Source organism: Cebidichthys violaceus, unplaced genomic scaffold (assembly GCF_023349555.1).
Source record: "Cebidichthys violaceus isolate CVI_PGR_0920_01 unplaced genomic scaffold, fCebVio1.0.p SCAF_6, whole genome shotgun sequence".
Lineage (NCBI taxonomy): Eukaryota > Metazoa > Chordata > Actinopteri > Perciformes > Stichaeidae > Cebidichthys > Cebidichthys violaceus.
In genome coordinates this window covers 7274438-7281318 of record NW_027176816.1, presented here as the reverse complement: position 1 = coordinate 7281318, position 6881 = coordinate 7274438, and the positions used below count along the sequence as shown (strand labels likewise).

At 38.1% G+C, this 6881-nt stretch overlaps 1 long non-coding RNA gene across 1 annotated transcript; it reads right to left on the bottom strand.

The window, feature by feature from the left end:
* Positions 1-304: 304 nt before the first annotated feature.
* Positions 305-1906, bottom strand: LOC137889753 (uncharacterized). Its single transcript, XR_011105236.1, has 3 exons — positions 1801-1906; positions 1361-1449; positions 305-1106 (listed from the first exon to the last, which is right to left on the bottom strand). It is a non-coding gene; the product is annotated as an uncharacterized lncRNA (long non-coding RNA).
* Positions 1907-6881: the final 4975 nt, after the last annotated feature.

The window sequence follows — 6881 nt, the reverse complement described above, 5'->3', positions numbered from 1 at the left end:
TCATGTTCAGTATACTAAAATGAATTATGTAACCTCAATTATTATTTACCTATTTTGTTTTTGTAGATTCAGATCAATTTAATGGTTTAATTTCTACAAACTAAAATTAAGTTTGATCTAATTAAACATTTATAGCTATTACTAGTATATTAACTTTCAATAAATTCCATGTTTACACAAACGAAGCAAACAAAATACTCACTTTTTACAACTTTATTATCTTCATTACCAGCAATGTAAATCAGTACATTTACTCAAGTATTGTACTTGTGTAAAAATACAAGGTACTTGCATGAGTATTTCTATGTTCTGCTACTTTCCACTTCTCCCCTATTTCAGAGGTAAATATTGTATTTTTAACTACATTTGTCTGAAAGGTTTAGTTTCTTTTCAGATGAAAAGAAACTAAAGCTCTATTGTGCATTTACTGCACAATACTTTTGATTGTGCAGTAAATGTAAAAGTAAATTTTGATGAGAATACTTGCTGACAACACTTTTACTTACAGTAAGTAAGACTTTGAATGCAGGACATATACTTAACAGTGCCATTGCTAACAAAATAAAACAATGCACCAGTACCATAGCTGCATGACAGCAAACACATACATCAAAAGGATGCATTGAGTGAATATAATACCCAATGTCTCACAAAAACAAGCCCCTATGTCCAGGGTTCACAATAGTGTTAATAAAAACAGTCCAACACCCTTTTTTCAGCTTGAAACATCTTCTTAAGCTGCATTTCACATTATAGAAAATGTTCTCCTTCACCTCCAAACCAGAAATAATGCAAACAGGGTTCACATGAACGACTGAAGAAATCCACCAGTCCAGCACTGATTTTGGTCTTTGGTCAAAGTACTTTGAGGGAAAGCAAGAGCACTTTCTGAATGACTTCATGTGTTCAGTGCGTAGGTGACTCCTGGCCTCATTGTAAGGAGCTTGGGCTACAGATCCAATGTTGTCCAGAATGATTACTCCTCCAGCATTAATGTCAATGTCATCATAACGTCCAGCTTCTCCACCCTTGTTGTTGATGACATGTATGCACATGGTGGATATCTTCAGGTCTCTCAGGATGTCGTCTCCTTGATGTCCTGTACACTGAAAGAGAATATGAGAAAAAAGAAAAATGTGTTTATGTTATATATTTCATTACATACAGACACAGTGGAGTATGAGGTTAAATCAGCATTGTTGTTGTTACTCAAAACCACAGACATTTTCTATACCTATTCAACAGATGTGAACTGAGTTCTTTGTGCTGTCACAATGACTTGTTGTAACTATTAGTGATATTAGGATCTTAAAACATTTTCTGTAATACATGTGGCTGGCATGCAGTTACAGTGACTTACCATATACTTCCGAATGAGATGCCCATCATCTTCCTCAAGTGGGATGCCTAGAGGATGGCAGCCCTTTAAGGGTTGAAAGCACTTGTCACCTGTATAAAAAGAATTACAGTTGTTGAAATATCCCTCAAAACATCAATAATTACAAAAAATGTCTAGAATATATATCGGACCTTAAAAAATACACTGACTTCATTATACATTCTCTTAATAGACTGCTCTCTTTAACTAAAGAACGTTACTAAATTGTGACTTTATTTTCATGAAATGTCAGAGGTCTGAATGTGTAGAGAGATAGCACTATTTTAAATTCTACTCTAAATCTAAATAGTCCAGGCTGTTCTTGAGGTCTTCAAACTGAGAGATTTCAAACTATGTACATTTCATAAAGTTGCTCCAGAGAATATGAATATTTGTATACAACATTGTGTACACATATTTACCTCTTGCAAGATTGTCAGATGTTTGGCTAGTTTCTGGACAGAAACACCCCCTTTTTCTGGAAAACGGATGTCCAATGGGGTAAATGGCTGCCCAACTGCACCATGAAGGTGGTTTCAAGTAGGATTGTGATGCGCTGGAATTCTGCATTTATCTGTTTTACGCAAAAAAAAACGGAAGACAAAGAGCACTGTGTAAAGATATATTCACAAATTGACCTCCTGATTAACCAAGACGTTAGCATGGATATTGGTGTACTGTGTGTTCAAGTCGAACATATTCCTATTAATCTAAGGTAATTGCACAAAATCAGAACTAGATCTGTAGGCTGTGTGGTTATTTAAACATGGTTAGTGACCGTTTGGCCTCAGGAACATGCTGATCTCTGATTACATAAAGCCACAGTAAAGCTAACAAAATCGTTTATTTTAATGTAACTTATAATGTAGGGCAGTGTATCTCATATTAAGCAGAGTAACTAATTAGCTGCTACCATAAATTGAAAAGATACTAACAGAAACAGTAAATGGTTCAGCCTTAACTTTAACATTTTGAACACGGTCATTATGTTGACTGAATGACAGCTTGCTGCAGCAATATAACGTTAAGTTACCGTGTCAGAGCTGCCACTCAGTTTACACTATAAGCGACGGTAACATTAACCCCTTGCTGTCTGCCTCTGAAAGCATCTTCAACACCATTTACTAACTTGATTTCACATTTAGCTTTGTCTAATTCTGCCAAAGTGAAAAGATTTGAAAACATACTTGCAACCAGTCAGGAATATACAGTTGGCAATCAGCATGGCCAGTCTACAACTCATTAAATAGTCCATTACATGTACATGTTAATGAAGTCCACAAGCTACTAAAACAGTCTAAAAGCTACTACAATTGAATTCACTTAGCATCCCACTTGAGAGCAATACCATGTTAGCTTAATGTTAACATACTTATCACCTTGACATTATGTTACTACACAACTAAGCTAGCTGTTGTAACGTTAGCTTAAGTAGTAACTAAGCTAACGTTAGCTGTTGTAACGTTAGCAAAAGTAGCAAACACACACTTGATAGTGTTAGCTATAATACTTGTAGTGTATTTGTGAAAAATGATTAAATTATAAAATAGCTATAACTTTGTGATTCTGTTTAGGCCAGCAGAGAAGGCTTCATGCTGTGGCCCCATTGTGGTTTCCAGCTAATAAGTCCCAGCTATAGTCATCTGCAGGCATCTGTTTGCAAAAAAATATTCAGGCGGAAAACCTTCTACTTCAGTGTGTTCAAACTTCTATTACTCAATGCCAGTAGCACTTCAGAGTGTTACCTTTCAAAATAAACCAAAACCATGCATGTACTCCAAATGGTTCAAGAACAGCTTTCAATTTACTTTGGGTATGCCTTGGATAGGCGTTTTAGGCAAATTTGACTGGAGTGGTAACAGGTTAAGGGTTCTTTGGCTTGCCAGCTAAGAAGAGAGAAGGCGCTGTGCCTTGATCCAGAGTAAAATAATTTTAGCTAACCTCAGTTGGTAGCACTTATTTTATTTGTAAACATTTATTTTTAAAACTATCTCTGTATGAACATTTAATATACCATATGTGCATGAATTGAATTAGGCTCAAACTTGTCAGTTAAATATCAATTATATACCAGTTGAATGCCAGTTACGGCTAACCGTTAGCTAGTCAATTACATTAGACTCACTACTAACGAAAATGTAAAGTTCCCTGTGACATTATTGTAATTTAAATAAAACAGGTATCAGGGTTTAGTAATGTAGAAATGACTCAGCTAGTATACCTTATATGTGTTTTTATTAAATATATAACAAAGTAGCTGGCTAACGTCAACATTAGCTAACATTCGCCATTAGCCGGTAAGGCAGAAAAGCTGGATGCTATCCTCATTTTAATAACGTTACATACATAACATAACATTCTTAGATAACCAGAGTAATTCTGTCCCTTTATATATTCCATGATTGAAGCAGTCAGAAGGCGGTGTTTGTCTATGGACTGGTTTGTGTTTATCATATTCCTCCGATGGATCCTGTAACCTCTGCACTCCCCCTCTTCCTGGTGAATTTTAAACGTCTTCCTGTTTACCTGTGACACTTCAGCCTCACAGATACAACTTTTATGTGAAGATGAATGGAACCACTTACTGTGCGTATTTAAATATTGTTGCTTAAAAAGGACACTAGCTGAGCATTTTCTCTGTAATGTAGTGTTTTGTTTTAACTTCCTGTAGGAAGTTAGGATGTGAACATAGATGTTCACATACTGATGCCAAGAGGGTTTTATATCCTTTGATCTTGTTGAAAAAACAATCCTTTATCTTTATTGTCTGTCCAGAGATATTTCTGGCTCTTCTTTCATGAAGCTCCAGCTCAAGTCAAGTGAAACATGAAAGGTTATTCTTTTCACAGTTCACGGGAACGCTGCCGTTGTTAAAGATAGACGGTTTTCAGTGGGCGTCTGGGGCCGCATTCGCCTCAACCAACTAATTGGGATCCAGGAAGACAAGGAGCATTGTGGTTTATCTGGGCTTGAGTGTGTAGATAATTAATGCTGCCATGTTCTTCTTCATATTTAACCTTAATGTGGCTATATTATAATGTAAAAATCACTATACTACTACTATATAATTATTTGATCATATTAAAAAAAAACAGTGCTTCAAGATAAATTTGGATGTTTCTTTAATTTGTCTCATGCTTCCTGCTTCCCTTCACTCTGCGTCAGATAATTGACCTCTACAGCTCTCGCACCAGTGCATGTAGCCCTGCTCACAACTTGTTGCTCATCCAACAGGAAAAAACAAATGAAGCGGAAACAGTCGCCTCTCGTGACCTGCTCTACCTGTTTCTCTGAGTTTGTAGTCTCCCAGCTGATTACGACTGCTATCTACAGTACACCCCTCACCACACATCTACATCATAGTATTCTCAAACAGCTTGCCAGGTTCAACAATTCTCCAATACTGAAATGGATTTTTTGACCCTGCTAGAGTATAGGCCGACACTCAGGAACAACATCTCTATCTTAGTGTAATATTAATACTTCAAAAACTGTTTCTGTCTGTTGGTATCTGAATGTGTTCAGTGTGTTAGCGGCTCTGTGAGGCTCAGCCAGTCAGTCGGCACAGAAGTGCTTTGAGCTCAATGGTAACATCAGCATGCTAACATGTTGACGCTAGGAGCATGTAGGCCTATAATGTTTCCCATGTTTGTTTAGCGTGTTAGCCTGCTAACGTCTGTGGAAATTCTCAGTCCACTTCATGGTATATTCAGAAATTTTACCTCCAATCAAAAAGCCTTCATGCGATGCTAAACATTTTTAAAATAACACCAGGGCAGCCATTAACAATTATTTGTTAAAATGTCAAAAGTAGTGAAAATTGAAATGCCATACTTTCTAAGAAACCAAGATGACATTTTCAAATAGTTTGTCTCAGTCTAAAAGATCTACATAAAAATCAGCTTTACAGTTGAGAGGTTAAAGAAAATCTTAGATGCTTTACATTTTTACATTCACAAGGTTACAAACTCACATTTTGGAGCCTTTGCAGTTTTCATCCACTGAGTCCAATATGTTTTGTTCACATCTCTCCAACCTGCTACCTTGTCCCCTTGTGATTTAAAAAAACAACGTATTTAGCTGAGATCTGTGTTAAAAGAGATCATATTAAAAGTGAGAGAGAAAAACTAAATCCATCTCCAAAGCATGAAATCCCTATCTGCCTTTCTACAGAGCAACATGTGGCCTCCTTCACTGAGAATACTGTGAAAGCTCAGCGTTGTTTGCAGTGAGACTAGCTGGTCAAACAGTAATGAGCTGTCGTGGCTGTCGGGTCAGTCCTCTGAGCAGGCCTCACAGAGGACCATCTGGCCTCTACTGTGGAGGCTGACAGCAGCTGAAAGAGCCATGTGAGAATATGACTGATGGATCTCTGCCCACGCAATCTCAATCTGCCAGGAAAATGCCGCTCAAAGTGTGAAAAATGTCCACGACACAGTCTTTTCCTGGATCAGTGGGAAGATGGGAAACGGCCTCTTGGCTGCATGTGCTGTTTTTTTAGATAAACATCTGTAAGGGATCCTGCAGGTGGGATTGCCATTAATGCTTGTGCATATACACTGTATGTGTGTGTGTGTGTGTGTGTGTGTGTATTATCAAGTCACCTCAGCCTTTTTGTGTATCTCATATGTAACACTGTGGTGGGAAATTATTTGTTTACAGGATACAGATAGTGAGATGTTCTTCAAAGTGCACCGGACAGCCGAGTCAAGAGAGGAAGTGTGAAGCAGCCTGGGAAACTAATAGCTCGACATTTACACACAACAAGCTGTGAGGCCCAAACCAACGCAGCAGCATCAGTCTCTGCTTTATTGGAACTGTGAGTGCATGCTGTCCAATATCAATTTAAGTAAAATCACTCCGCAGACACCAAGATGGCATGTGGGAGTGGGGCATCATTTTGTCAAATCCACTAATCAGCTGAAATTAAGCTACAATTAGACTGAAATACTGATCTCTGTTGTTTTTCAAGTTCAAATATTTAAAGACAACCGAAACTTGATATTTTCACACCATTGTGATGTCCAGCAAATGTGTCTCTTGCATGACCCTGATGTGAATCTGTACCATCTCACTGCACTTATGAGCCACCGTGAGCAGCTGCATAGAGCGCTAGCAGGTGATGGACCTCGTAGCTCTAAAGGATGATGATGTGTCCCTGTCGACAGTCCATAATTAGTCTGCGTTACGATGGATGTATGATGTGTCAGTGCTATTAGAGCCTGGATCTGTGTTGTACAGCTCTGCACATGCTGCAGTTTAGCTCGTGGCGGTTTGGTAGGCTGAACTAGACATAGTGCAAACCGCTGTGGGCTGCCAGACCAAATTGCTGCGTCCATTTCCGACCAACTGCCACAGAGCGAGGCATGAGACGAGCAAATTAGGCAATTTAGTTGTGGGAAGATGTAAAAAAAAGAAGCCGCATTAGTGAAGTACTCACTCATGCTGAAAGTGCAACTAAGAAAATATCTTCTTTGGTTATTGAATGCAAATACAGCAATTG